Here is a 13,763-nt window from a genome sequence, read left to right as displayed (position 1 = left end):
TTTAAATTATCCCCCATTTCCCTTTCTGCGCATACTTAAAGGATAAATCCTGCAGAAAAGAGCAGAGAATCCTAGAAAAACATTAATTTCCAAACATTTTTATACCAATGGATTATCCTTCTGCTAAAACAAAATTTTTGATAATATTAATGATGTCCCTAGTGGTCTTTAAAATATTTTGGAATTGGTGCACCTTCTTACTGCTTTGATTTTACAATTCCCCTGCCAACACCCCATTCCTCTCCTAACCAAGTAATTTACATTAATGCTAAAAACAGTTGGCCTCAATAATTTGGGAGTACATGCGTGTGGATGTGAGAGAGAGAGAGAGAGAGATCTCTTTAGGTCATTGAGAATACTATGAGGTAATTTGCTTTTTTTTAATTTTGTGCATTTCATGCTCTTTTAAAATTTTTGACATTTTGAATTTTTCCCTGTTTTGCTTTTTATTTCCACTTTTTCTACTTAGAATTCAGTTCTTTTATGAAGAAAAAGTTATAGATGTTTATCCATTCATATGTCTTCCATAAAAATAAACCTTGGCCTTTGCCAGTTCCACTACTAATATCCAAAGAAGAATAAAGAAAGTGAGGGAATTTTAAACTAACAAACCAACCAAATTCCCAAGGTAGGCTAAAAAGCAATCCAAAGACTTGATTAAATTCATTTTTATATGTCACAGCACAATATTGACCTATCATTCCAAAGTCTGTTTAAAATACTACAGTTACCCCAACAACTCCATTTGTGCGGAAGTGAGACCACAGTCTTTTAAAAATTGTGGAATGTTCCCTGACCACTTACTATGTCAGCCATCATTGAAGCACTCAGATCTTATGTGATTTTATCCTCGCAACAACTTTCTAAAGTACTGTTATCATCTTCAATTCACAGATGAAGAAACTGAGATTCAGAGAGGTTAAGCAACTTGCTCTGAGTTTCACAGCAGACACACTGTATGGGGAAGAGCCAGGGTTTTTAACTCGCTGCTACTTGCTGCTGTGACTCCCACTGCTGCCCAGCATGCCAGCCATTCCATTTCCCACTGCGTACTGTTTCATGATGCTCTTGAGAAGAAGACGTTTCATTTAGTGCATGTGTTTTCTGTCTCTGGAAGCCAACACCAGACTTCCCACATCACATTTGACACCAAGCTCCCATGGTTAGGATTTTTTTCCCCTCAGAAGCACTCACATCATCAGACTTGCCTATCCAGTCTAACTGTAATTCTGCAACACAGAAACAGGGAGTGGGCCTTGACTTTACACACCCATGGCCAACCCCAGGTAGAAAGTCTGAGAATGTTAGTGTTTGATCTTTGCTTGCATAACCTCAACCCAAGAAAATCCACATAAGTGTCCCTCCTACTCTATTAAACGCCTGGAGCAGCTCTGGGGCTCATTCCCATGTCCACAGCCACTGGGAGTCCACAAAAGGCCCCCAGAAAACCCAGATTGGAGTTCCCTTTCATTTCACAGCTACAGTGTGTGATTCCTTTGGAATGGCGGGCCTTCTCGGCACCCCTAACATTGCACTACGTTAGCATCGCCCACTTCACCCACTTTGTTTTTCCAAAAGCCCTGTTGAACAAGTACATCCAAGAAAAAAAAAATGTAAGAAGAAACAGAGAGACATTTAATGCTTCTTTTCTGAATAAATGGATTTCCTTATGAACATTTGGCAAGTGTCACATCTAAAGCCTCTACCATTAAAAGAAAAAGCCATCACAGGCTAAGTGGCAAGCTATGAGCTGAAAACAAAAGGTTTTATGAGTTGATATTGTTTATGTTACAGAGTCAAATATTCTTCATGTATCCGATGCATGAATGGAGTAACTGTTACTTATCCAGTTATGTAAGGAGAACTTTGTGGTCTATGTGCTTTTATTTTCATCCCAGACTCTAGAAAGGGGCCTAGAGAAAATACATTATCCTCAGATGACTGAAACCTAAAAGCATATACTCCCTCTCTCCCTTTCTTCCCAACCAAACCACATTTTGCCTCTGCCAAAATGGGTACGTTCAAATGAAAAAATTAAATGAGAGCGAACTTCTATCTTGCAGGAAGAGTAACTCCTAATGGGTTTCTAATGAAGCTACTTGATAAGGTCTACTGTCCCTTTACTCTTTCATCCAAATCTTTATTTATCCAACAGTAAGGAAAAAATAAAACTGGAGTCAAATTGGTAAGGCAGCCCAAAGGAGTCTCCAATAAAGTAAGACGTAGTAAAGCAATGGGTCGAATCATAAAACAGCAGCATTAAACACCCTCCTCTTCCTCACTCGGCAGAGCCCAAGGCAAAGAGAAACACTGGGGGTTGAGGGTGGGAAACTGGGGGTGAGGAGGGCCCTTTCTGGGACTTCCTGAGTTGATTGCAAAGATTAGAAGGAAAGAAAGCCAACATATTTCAAATGACTGTGTGATTTGCCAGGATTGCAGAGCAAATCAAGGAATGTTAAAAATTATGTCATTGACATCATGTACTAAAAGGATCTCAAGTTATTTAAAAATAACAACAAAAAATTACCATGGAGAGGATCTCACTCTAACACTTCAGATATTTCCTGGCCAATGCCTAACCACAGAAAAAAATTCTAAGGTTGCATCTTAAGTTCCCACTGCCCTATGAGTGGCTGGGCAGCTTCCTGGATCTCCCAGGAAAGGTATGCAGTCTGCCCTATGGGCTGACCCCCACTTCACAGCCAGATCTGACAAGGTGCCAGCAAATACATTCTCAAAAGCAAAGACATTCTTTAGGGATTGTGCAGAGGAATTTGGCAGCTGTGTCAGCCTCATGAGGTGTGGCTTAAAGAACAAGTTCCTCAACCAGGGGCATGGGATTATTTACAACCTCTCTAGAATAAATCACTACTAAATTGTCTTTATCCACAAATCCACATTTACATTAAAATGCTGGTAGCATTCCTCTGCTGCTGATATCTAAAATATTAAAACAAAAATCGTAACAAAACTTACCTTGGCAAATGTTACTTGCACTGAACCAAGTAAAGAATGGAACTAATACGGGATACTGTGCACAAATACTATTTCTGCTTCTCTTTTTTCTTCCCTCCTTCCTTCTGTGGAACACCAATGAAACAGCTCCTGGCATTCCTGATGCATTCTGAGGACCCAGTAAGGAAGACTCTAGAGTCTCAGACACCCCAGGAGGGATGACAGGCCTCAGACCCAGAACCCTCCCTCAACTGGGTCCTTTTTCAATCCCAAAGAACACTGTGCATGCAGAGACACAAGTATTCTTAACTATGATCTTATATCCACAGGTCACATCAGTCATGGGAAAAGTCAAAGGCTTGAGAGGAACTGGGTTCCAGCCCCACCTTTTTATCTCAATAATTCCTACTAGACCTAACCTGAGGTCACCATCTTTCTATTTTTGATGTGCGGTTCTGCTTACTTTGGACAGAACATAATATTGGATGATAATGGTGCTTTTACCCTGTTGGCCTGCAAAGGGGCAAAACTATTTCTCTATTGGAGGTGAGGAGGCTTATGTTAAGTGAGTTACTAGGAAGACTGCAGAGGTGAGGTGAGCTGTCACCCTGGGCTAAGGGCTGAGTCTTGTTGATTCTCAATGAGAATCGACTGTCGCAGTCCTGTGAATCATTTGTGAACTAGGCATGAACTTCCTGAATGCCAGAACTGAGTGGGTGGAGCACTGAAGGGTTTTTGTTGTTGTTACTTTGTTTTTTGCAGTAAGGAAGAGTCTCTGACTTGTCCATGGATAGGGGCAGATGAAATAATAGGCCAGTTCCTAGAAGCCAGAAAGACAAACCAAAAGAACAAAAAGAATGTTGGGAAGAAAAAGCCATATAAAATATCTGAGATGTTATCAACCTTTTGGGACTAGACTCAAGTTGCTTTAGGACAGAAAGCTGTACTGTCTGTGACCACTTCTGGTTGTGTGTCTGCTAGACCAAAAATGATGAATGAGAGCATTTGAGCACTGCCCACTCAGCTGTGCTCTCCACTGCCCGCATTTCCTAGGTCAGTCTTCAGGAGGAAAGCAGTCAGAGCCAAAGGACGACTACAAACCATAGGACCTGCACAAGCTGAAAGAGAAGGAAACTGGTGTGTCCTAAAAGTCTCCTGGATGCTGGGGAAGGAGGTGATCAACAAACAAGACAGCAGGGAAGACTGCGAACTAGAGAGGCAATGATTGGAAGGTAAGAGTGAGAGACTCACTAGAATGGCTGGGCACTAGAGAAGTACTATTCAAAAACTAGTCATGCACCCCTACCAGCATAAAAACACTTTGAGCATATACCACCTATATTGAATTCTCTTTTTTTTTGCACTTTTGTGTATTTTGTGTGGTGCAGATTATCTGTGGGTAACCCAGCACTATCTACCTTCCAAGATCTCTTCGTCACAAGGGCTAGAAGACAATGAACTACATTTCTTAGAAGTCCTGCCGGCAGAGTTTTGTGTTATGATGCCCTTGAGAGACACTCCTATGAGCCTTGGAAGGTGGGAGAGAAGCAGAAACCATACTATCATTCCTGTGCCACTGGCAGGCATGTAGTGTGCTTTGGCAGACCACAGATTAAAGATGTTTCCAGAGCTGCTGGTAAGCCTCCTGTGGATGGTTTCATTTCAGTGGTGGATAGGTAGCTCAATCATGGTCAGACATTTCCTGTAATTCTTGATTTCCTGAAAGCTGTTTGCAGCTGTTTAACCTGCATGCTCCCAGCCTTTCTGTTTCCTTAGCAGAAATTTAACTGACACATATTCCTTATAAAGCAAATACACATAATAGATATAAAAGAGTAACATAAATACTATTTTAATTATTTTAAAAATAAAGTTTTTTCTCAATAAAAATATTAGCTTGTAATTACTTCTTTTAAATTATTTTGCATATAATTTGAATGTCCGGCTCTACATTAATTTTATTCCAATATGCAGTTTTAATAGCTATCAGAGCTAAAAAAAAAACCTCACAAAAATATATATATTAATAGAGAAGATGCACCTGATTAGCTACACTTACTAAACTGTGATATCCAAGAAAATTATGATATGCAGAAAATTATAAAACTTTGCAGAAGGACAATAAATAATATCTAAATAAAATAGAAACAGATCTTGTGTTCTTGGGTAGGGAGATTTAATATTATAAAGACAGTAATTTATCCTCTGAATAATCTACGGAGTTAATGTAGTTCCAATCAAAACACCAACAGACTGGCTTCATGGAAGTCAGTGAGCTGATTTTAGAAAGCACATAAAAGAAAGAGAATACTCAAGAGCTTTCTGGGGAAAAAAAGGCTGAGGTGGGGTGCAGGACTTGTTTCATCAGACATAAGAACTTGTTGTCAAGTTGTGGCATTAATCCAGTGCTGTACAGGAATAGATGCACTGATAAATTAAGGACAAGTACCAGAGAAGGAAACCCACACAAATATTTAACTTTGCTATACAACAGAGTTGTCTGAATTAAGTCACCCCATCTGTGGCGCTCTTACAGCAGCCCTAGCTAACACAGGCTGCGGGCCAGAATTTTAACCATCACTCCTCCTCCATATTTCCAGGCTTACAGGAGAGCACAGCCCTGCCTGAAACATTCTGCACCTTCTGCAGAATGAATTCTGTGTAGCAATTTGGCATCATTACAGAAAAAAGGAACCTGATCAAAGTTCTGTTCTAAACTCTCACTAAATTCTCTTCTGATCTTCCAATTATAAAATTAAACTTCACATGATTGCCACAAATGTGTATGTCAACCCTGTGCTTTGCTCCTTTTTGGTGACTATCACATATTGGCATTTATTTTATTGACAACATCCACTGCCTGCCTTTATTAACAGCTAAATAATATTCCTTTATGTTCATGAAATTCATAAAATGGCCGATATGAAAAGGTTATGCTGCTGTTACCAGAAATGGTTACTAGGGAAATGATATGAATCATAGGACTGCAAGAGAACCAACCTGGAAACCATACCTTCCATCAAAGCCAGCCCGCTCCATTTAAAGCCAAGAGAGACGAACAGAGCAGAACGTTGAGGCAGCAAAGCAACAGGATACACAGTCAGAATAAGAAACGTAATTTTCCAAGTAATGAGTAGCTGGCACCAGAATTTTTCTGAGGATTTTAGAACAAATGGACTTCAATTTAATGTAGGTGATCAAGGTCACTGTCCTAAAGATGCAAAGAAGAAGACTCCTTTGCCCTGCTAGAAAACATGACCACCTATCAGAGCAAAACAGGTTTGTCCCCTAAGCAGAGTTTTCTGTGGCTGTAGAAGCCAATAAGACTGTGTGCCTTCCCGGGAGTCAGGCCCAGGAGAATGGCTGCTCCTCCATAGTTAGAGAACCAGGCGGCTCAAGGAAGAGCCATCATGAAAGCACAGTTTAGGAGTTGGCTAGATGGAACTCAGATTCAGTGGGTTGGCCACTGAGAACAGTCCAGAAAATCCTCTCAGCATTGTAGCTGCCAGGGGGGTGCATGATGCAGAGGGAAACTGTATGATTCCAAAGGGGTCTGCCTTAGTGTATCTATGAGAGTCTATTTTAAAGATGTCTTAAAGACCATGCCCTGAAAGTCAAACAAAATATAATGTTCTACCTTTAAAAAGGTCCAAATTTTTTGTAACTCCTAAAAAACAAAAACAAATGATCAAAAACAACAGCAAAAATACTTTTGCCAATATTTAGACCAGCTTCTTAGATGATAAATTAATTTGACTATGGGGAGTATGTTTTAAAAGTTCACAGTAATATAGGCTCTCTGGTTGTCTAGTTGAGGTTTTCTAGATTTGAAACTTGCTGCTTTTTTAATTAATCAACTTTCTCAGAGAGGTTTTAGTTTTACAGAAAAATTACGCAGGACGTACAGAGTTCCCATATGCCCCCTTTCTCACCCTACCGTCCTAGTTTCCTCTGTTTCTAACCTTTTGCATTAGTGTGGTACATTTGTTACATTGATGAGCCAGTATTGATTATTATTAACTGAAGTCCGTGGTTAACACTTTGTGTTACTTTGTGTCGTACCACTCAGTGGATTTTGACAAATGCATAGTGTCTTGTATCCGTCACTAAACATCAGAAAGAATAGTTTCACTGCCCTAAAAATCCCCTGTGCTCAAGGTAGGTACTCTCCCTCTCCCAGCAAAACCCCCAGCAATCACTGATTTTTTTTTTTTTTACTTTCTCTATAGTTTTGCCTCTTTCAGGGTAGAATATAGTTGGAATCATAGGATGCCCTTTTCAAACTGGCTTCTTTCACTTAGCAGTATGCATTTAAGGTGCAACTGCCTATTTTATGCGGTGGTGAAAAAATGAAAAGGATGAAGAGAACACAGTCAATTTTAAAAGAAATACTCCTAGTGCTTTACTAATAATTCTCCTCTCTCTCTCTTGCTCTCCCCCGCCCCCACACCAGTCATTTAGGATTTACACTCAACAATATGAATGTGCCAAGTACAGAAAACAATGAAATTTGGAGTAAAGACTATTCCCATGTTAAATTTACATTCTTAGGCCAATAGTAGATGGAAGTCTCATACTGGTAACTTTGAAATCTGTTCTCCCATTAAAACAATATTTGAGGGGGACTGGAAAGTAGAAATAGAATTTGCAAACAAGTTCTAAAGTCTTTTTAGTAGATTTATTTATTGTAGTGGTATGAGTGAAATGATTCTGAAATCATTGAGATACGAAGTATTTGGTTGAGAATGTATAAACTGACTCTAGCCATGAGGAAATATCATACTAATGAGGAATATTCTATTAAAAAGAGGAGAATATTATAATCTTTGAGAATGTCATTGGCACAAAAGACAAGGAATGTCTTGTGGAAACGTTCCAGATTAAAGACACAAGAAAACTTGTATTAATATGTTCCAGGTTAAAGACACAAGACAACTAAAAGCAATGTCTGACCCTGGCTTGGATCCTGTATTGGAGGGGAAGATGTTGTAAAAAAAATCATTATTGGGGCAATTGAATAAGGACAATCTCTTGGATAAAACTGCTCTATCTGTTAAATTTATTGAAGTCGAGTTACAGTTCTGAAAGGGAATATTCTTGTTCTTAGGAAATGCACAGTGAAATATATAGGAATAAAGTGGTCCTGGGATAAAGGGCCATACTGTATACAGTTTAATGTTGGTAATATAAAGTATATAAAGAGAGTGAGACAATGAATACAAAACAAAGGGGGCAAAGTGTTAAAAATAGATTAACTTGAGTAAATGGTATAAGAAGTGTTCTTTGTATTGTTTTTGTGTTTTTGCAACTTTTTTGTAAATTTGAAATTATTTCCAAACCAGAAAAAAATCATTAAAGAAAACAGTATCCAATAAAGCATGTGGTGACAATGAGACAATGAACATTCTTCCATTGCATTCCTCATTTCCCATCCCCCGGGCAACTCCTACTCATCCTTTAAAATAATCTGCCAAGGTATTACTTTCTCTATGTTACCTTCCCCAACATTTTTCTTTCAAAAAAATACTACACACTTTGCATCGTCTGAAATTGCATTTAGATTTGAGTGACAGACTGAAAACAGCAGTGGCTTAAACAAGACAGAAATGCACTTCCACCCCAAAAGTAAGGGAGAGGCAGTCCAGGGTTCTGCTGTGTCACCAGGACCAGACTCCTTCTACCTTCCTTCTTTGCCATCCTTCATACATGGCTTCCCTCCACAAGGTCACATCATCCTCCAGAATTGCACCTGGAGCTCCAGCCATCACATCCACATTTCAGCCAGCAAGGCCCAGCCATTCGTTCCATGCTAAGGAGACTTCCTGCAAGTTCAATCCCAAAACTTCCACTTGCATCTCATCAGCCAAAACTTAGTCCCAGGGCCACATCTAGCTGCAAAGGAGGACAGAAAATGGAGCTCTCAGGTGGGCATTCTGCCACATGGTATAAAATTGGAGTTCTTTTATTAAAAAAAAGAGGAATAGTTAATATTCTGTAGGCAATTATCAATTTCTAAAAACCCTCCTGTTGTGAAGTTCCCATTATTATGTACATATTCATTATCACATGTATCATATCATATTTCACTTATATTACTGTCACTATCACAAATCATAGCATAAAAGTTTTGGATATAAAATATCTGTGCTGGCTTTCGAGTGCCCCAAAGCCTGGCCCAGGGCCCATCCCATAGTAATCACTCATGTAAGGTTGATAAAATTAAATGAGTTAATAGGCAGCCATTTGAGATATTCCAGATGTGTATATTTGATAGTCCACAGGATTATCCTGAAATTATGGAAAGATTTCAAGAATCAACTTCTTGAAGTTTTGTTTGGTTATAAGACCCAAGTTCAATTTTGGTGCTGACAAAACTCATCGATGATTACAGGTCATAAATTATAGAAGATAGCATATAACTGAAGGTTTTAACAGCAAAATACTATCCTTTTTCCTTAGCTTCAATGACTTTTCCCTCTATAGGCTCTGAATGCTGAGAGCTCCTTCATTTATTAAATGTTATAAAACATGTAATGTTAGATATATCTCTGACCTCACTGACCAATCAGTAAGGAAGTAGGTTCAAAAGCAATTTCACTGGCACACTCAACAATGAGCAACCATACAGGAAACAGGAAGCAGATGATGTCAGATTTCTAAGTGATGCTTCACTTTCTCAAGCATACAATACATGGCAGAACCCAACTGATTTTCAGAAAAGAGCAAAGGGCCAGTCCTTTGCTATATGAAACACTATATGAAAACACAAACTTGGAAAGAATTTTCACACAGAGAAAAAAAAATTTTAAACCTTGACACTCATGTAGTCACCAAATACATTTGAACTGTATCATGTGTTAGGGATTTTGCTGTACATGAAAGGTAGAATGGCATAAAAGAAAGAAAAACTCTTAATTTCATGGAGTCTTTAACCTCAGAGAATTCTCCCAGCTGGTAAGTGGTAGAGCATGATTTCAGTTTCAGCCTTGTGTACTTCCAAAACCCATGTACTTGACTGCTATATTTTTACATTAAGAATTAGCCCTTGAATATAAATTTGGGGTCTACAGTCAAGTGATAGATGAAGATCCTAAACTGTTGCCTTTAGTATGTGGTCTTTCCAGTAAAAAGTGAAGCTGGTGGTAATGGGTAAGAGAACTGAAATATTTTTAAGTAAAATAAAATATGCATTGGTATTTTATTTTATCTTTAAAGTTTCACTTCATTGAGTTCTACGTTAATGAGTTACCAAAATTTTGCAGTGTTCAGATTGCTTTATGGTTGTCTCAACATAACCACCAACATTCTGAACTGCAAAGAAATAATTTGGATATTACTTTCCTAATTTGGATATTATTTTCCAAAAATTCAAATTCTCCAATTTTTTCCCCTAAATTGACTAGATAACTTGGCACTGTGAGCAGCCTCATCACAGCTGTCAGGGCTATCAGATTAAATACTACCCAAAATAAAAGGTGGGGTTCCAGAAGTAAAACAAAAGCCATGCCAAAACAGATAAACACACACCCTCCTTTGAAGATTACTGCCAAGTGTCTTTAAAATATTGCCAAAGGAAACTTCTCATCCAGGTTTCCTTCATCTTAATCTTCCCTGTTCTAATTCTAAACACCCCGGCTGTTGCTTGCAGCACCACAGTTCTACTTTGAGCTTTAAAAACATACTAGGGAACTGACTGGCTGAACTCTTGAGTGATGCCATTTTATTGTCACCTGACTACCATCTTAGGGAGAAGAGAAAAGAAGCATGAAGTTGAGGTATCTGGCCATAAGTGAGACCACAAAAGGTGGTCTGACAAGCTCACAGCACATCTGTGTGTTTCCCTGCTGGCTTGTCCAGTATCTTCTTCTTTGAGAAGACGACAAAAACATCCCTGACTGGTTGTCACACCTAGATTCTCTGATTAATGGACCTGTCATTGTGGGAAGTTGTCCAGTCTAAACTGTGAGATCATTAAACCCTAGAAAAGCCATGAAAATATTGTTTGGCTTCCTGCCAAAAGGAATATTAAGTGGCTCTGAATCACAGTTCCAGACCACCAGCCAAGAGTGACCGCAAAGCAAATTCCTACTCATTTAGAAGATCAACAAGGTAGTAATTCTCCCCCAGAGTAATAACTCTTGTTATGGTAGCAAGCCCTGATCATTCTTCTTTTCTAAGACAGGGGAAAGACAGCCTCAGATGCTCAAAAATGGCCAGAAATATGACAAGGATAATGTCTTTGGGTCAAAAGTGGAGTGCTTGATGCCTGAAATCCAAACATTAATCCAATTTCCTTTTTTAAAAAAATTACCACATGCTATTCTATAATAAAGTGAATATTTGATTGTATTAAGCCTACAGACTAATTTGATTGTATTAACCTATAAGCTAAAAATTGTCCCAATTTCAGCCTAATACCTGTACATCATTATAATTCGTAGCATTACTAAATTCAGACAAAATACCAGGACCAGATAGAAACATGGAAACAAACATGATCATGTGTTTGGTCCCTTGAAATCTGAGTATTAGCCAGAAAGGAGGTGTTCAGTAGTTGGTCAGTTGGGGAGGCAGAAGGGAGTCAGGACTATGATCCCCACATCGTCCTTAAAGGGGCACTAGCACCCACGTTCTAAAAGAAGCCATGAAAGTGAATCTTCCCAATTTCTTTTTAATGAACAAATTCTTTTGAGTTGGACATATCTTCATCTAAACATCCTCATGCACTTTTCATTTTGGGCACTAGAGGGAAACAAAGTAAGAAAAATGGTGAGGTCTAACGTATTAAGCTATTAAAAGAGCTCTATTCCTCTCATTTTATTAATGTAGTCTTGTTACTTTAGAAGAGAAGAAAGCTTTCAGATAGTAGCCTGGTTTCAAAATATGCCCGTTTGGGTTTTATTTCACAATATTCCAATCCCATTTCTCACAACAAAATCTACAGCGGAATCTCAGAAGATCCATACCTCAGGGGGAAGCAGGGAAAAAAAAAAAAAATGAAGCTGTAAGTCAGGTTCCAGAAGGGTTTAGGTTACACAAGCTTATTAACAGAGCCCTATTTAAATTCTTTTTGGCAAATTAGACGTAGGAGCATATTTGTTATGAACAGGAGGAAACAACCCCATTCTTGGCTTCAGCTTTCTTTTTAAGCACACCAGTAGGATCATGGCTTTTAGAAATGAAAGAAAAAGCAGCATTACCATTTACTGCGCACACTTCATCACCATTTCCCCACAGAGAAAACGTGTCTGGGATTTTCATTACTGATGTAACAAGTGTCATTAAGCCTTCCCAGTCTTACGCCCTCCCATCTGCTTGTCCGTTTCCATCTTCAAATGGAGAAAAATTTCAGGTGAAGCAAGCTTCGTCGTCTACGTACTACCCCCACGATTGTTTATTGAGATATTGAGATGTAATTATAATGTTTGAATTTGAACTTGTAACTAGCCTCATCCAACCAAATTTCAAACTAGGGATTATTCTTATTGAAAAAAAAAAGCCACTGGTTCTCAGTAAATTTAATCAAAGTATTTGGTGAAGTAATACTTGATTTTAAAATATATACATGAAACGTGTGTGTGATAGTTTTTAAGAGCCAGCTATTGTTAGAATGAAAAAAAAGTGATAAATGCCCATTTTATGTATTTGAATTATCTTTGTAAAGACAAAATATATGTATTTTGAGTGCTGGTGTACATTTAGTATTTACTTGCAGAGCTGAATGAGTATAAGTTAAGTCAGTCTTTTCTGGATCCTTAAAATCTGGGACGTTATAAGTTAAACAGTGTTTGGTGTCCCTAAATTGTTCCATATAGTAATAGGAAGATTCTGGAAAAGCAGCATTGCCCCTGTGTTTCATTTATTCCTGATTTCAAAACTTCACAGCCCTCACATATCCTATGGATTATTTGAATTAAATAATAATAATAATAATAATAGTGGCAGCATTCTTTTTTGTCTTCAGGTTTTACGTTTGTGACTCTCAAAGAAAATTTGTAGAAATACAGTGAACCATGCTCTATAGAGATTTGCCTGAAATAGAAAGGGAAAGCGAATGTTGTAATAAAATATTGCAAACATATTTACAGTTTGCACAATTATTTCTAGGGTGTAAGCTCCGTGAGAGTAATGGCTTCCAATGCCCTGCCCTGTATTGTGTCCCTATCACCAGGACAGTGCTGAGTACATGCAGGGCACTCAGTTTTGGCTGAATCAATGTAAGTAGGGCTTGAGCAATGAAAAATGGAAAATCTGTCCTTACCTGAAAAACAGAAATTAACAGGAAAGTTTAAATTGCATAAATTCTAAATATTCTGACTCATGTATAGGCTGGTCTAAGTACGCAGAGCCTTATCTGACCCCAAAGCTGTGAAAGCCATTGAAAGATTAAACAGAAAAGAGAAAAGAACCGTTAATATTATGCCCATTATGTGCTCGCTTTGGCAGCACATATACTAAAACTGCAACTGTGCAGCGAAGATTAGCAAGGCACCTGCTCAAGGACGACACACAAACTCATGAAGCATTCCATATTCTTGTAAACAAGACCCTACTCTATAGCACAGGGAACTATATTCAATATCTTGTAATAACCTATAATGGAAAAAAATCTGAAAAAGAATATATATATATATATAAATCACTTTGCTGTACACTAGAAACTAATACATTTTAAATCAACTATACTTCAATTAAAAATTTTTTAAATAAAGAATTATGCCCATAATAGATGAGAAAGCTGATTTACTCTAGTTTTCACAGAGGTAAATGGCAGAGATGGAACTTAATCCCCATCTTTCTGAACCCAA

General features: G+C 38.2%; 1 non-coding gene across 1 annotated transcript; it reads left to right on the top strand.

The window, feature by feature from the left end:
• Positions 1-13,385: 13,385 nt before the first annotated feature.
• Positions 13,386-13,492, top strand: LOC116283235 (U6 spliceosomal RNA). The gene has a single exon (XR_004192796.1). It is a non-coding gene; the product is annotated as a U6 spliceosomal RNA (small nuclear RNA).
• Positions 13,493-13,763: the final 271 nt, after the last annotated feature.

The sequence above is a fragment of the Vicugna pacos genome, chromosome 14, assembly GCF_048564905.1.
Source record: "Vicugna pacos chromosome 14, VicPac4, whole genome shotgun sequence".
Lineage (NCBI taxonomy): Eukaryota > Metazoa > Chordata > Mammalia > Artiodactyla > Camelidae > Vicugna > Vicugna pacos.
This window is presented reverse-complemented; position numbering and strand designations above follow the sequence as displayed.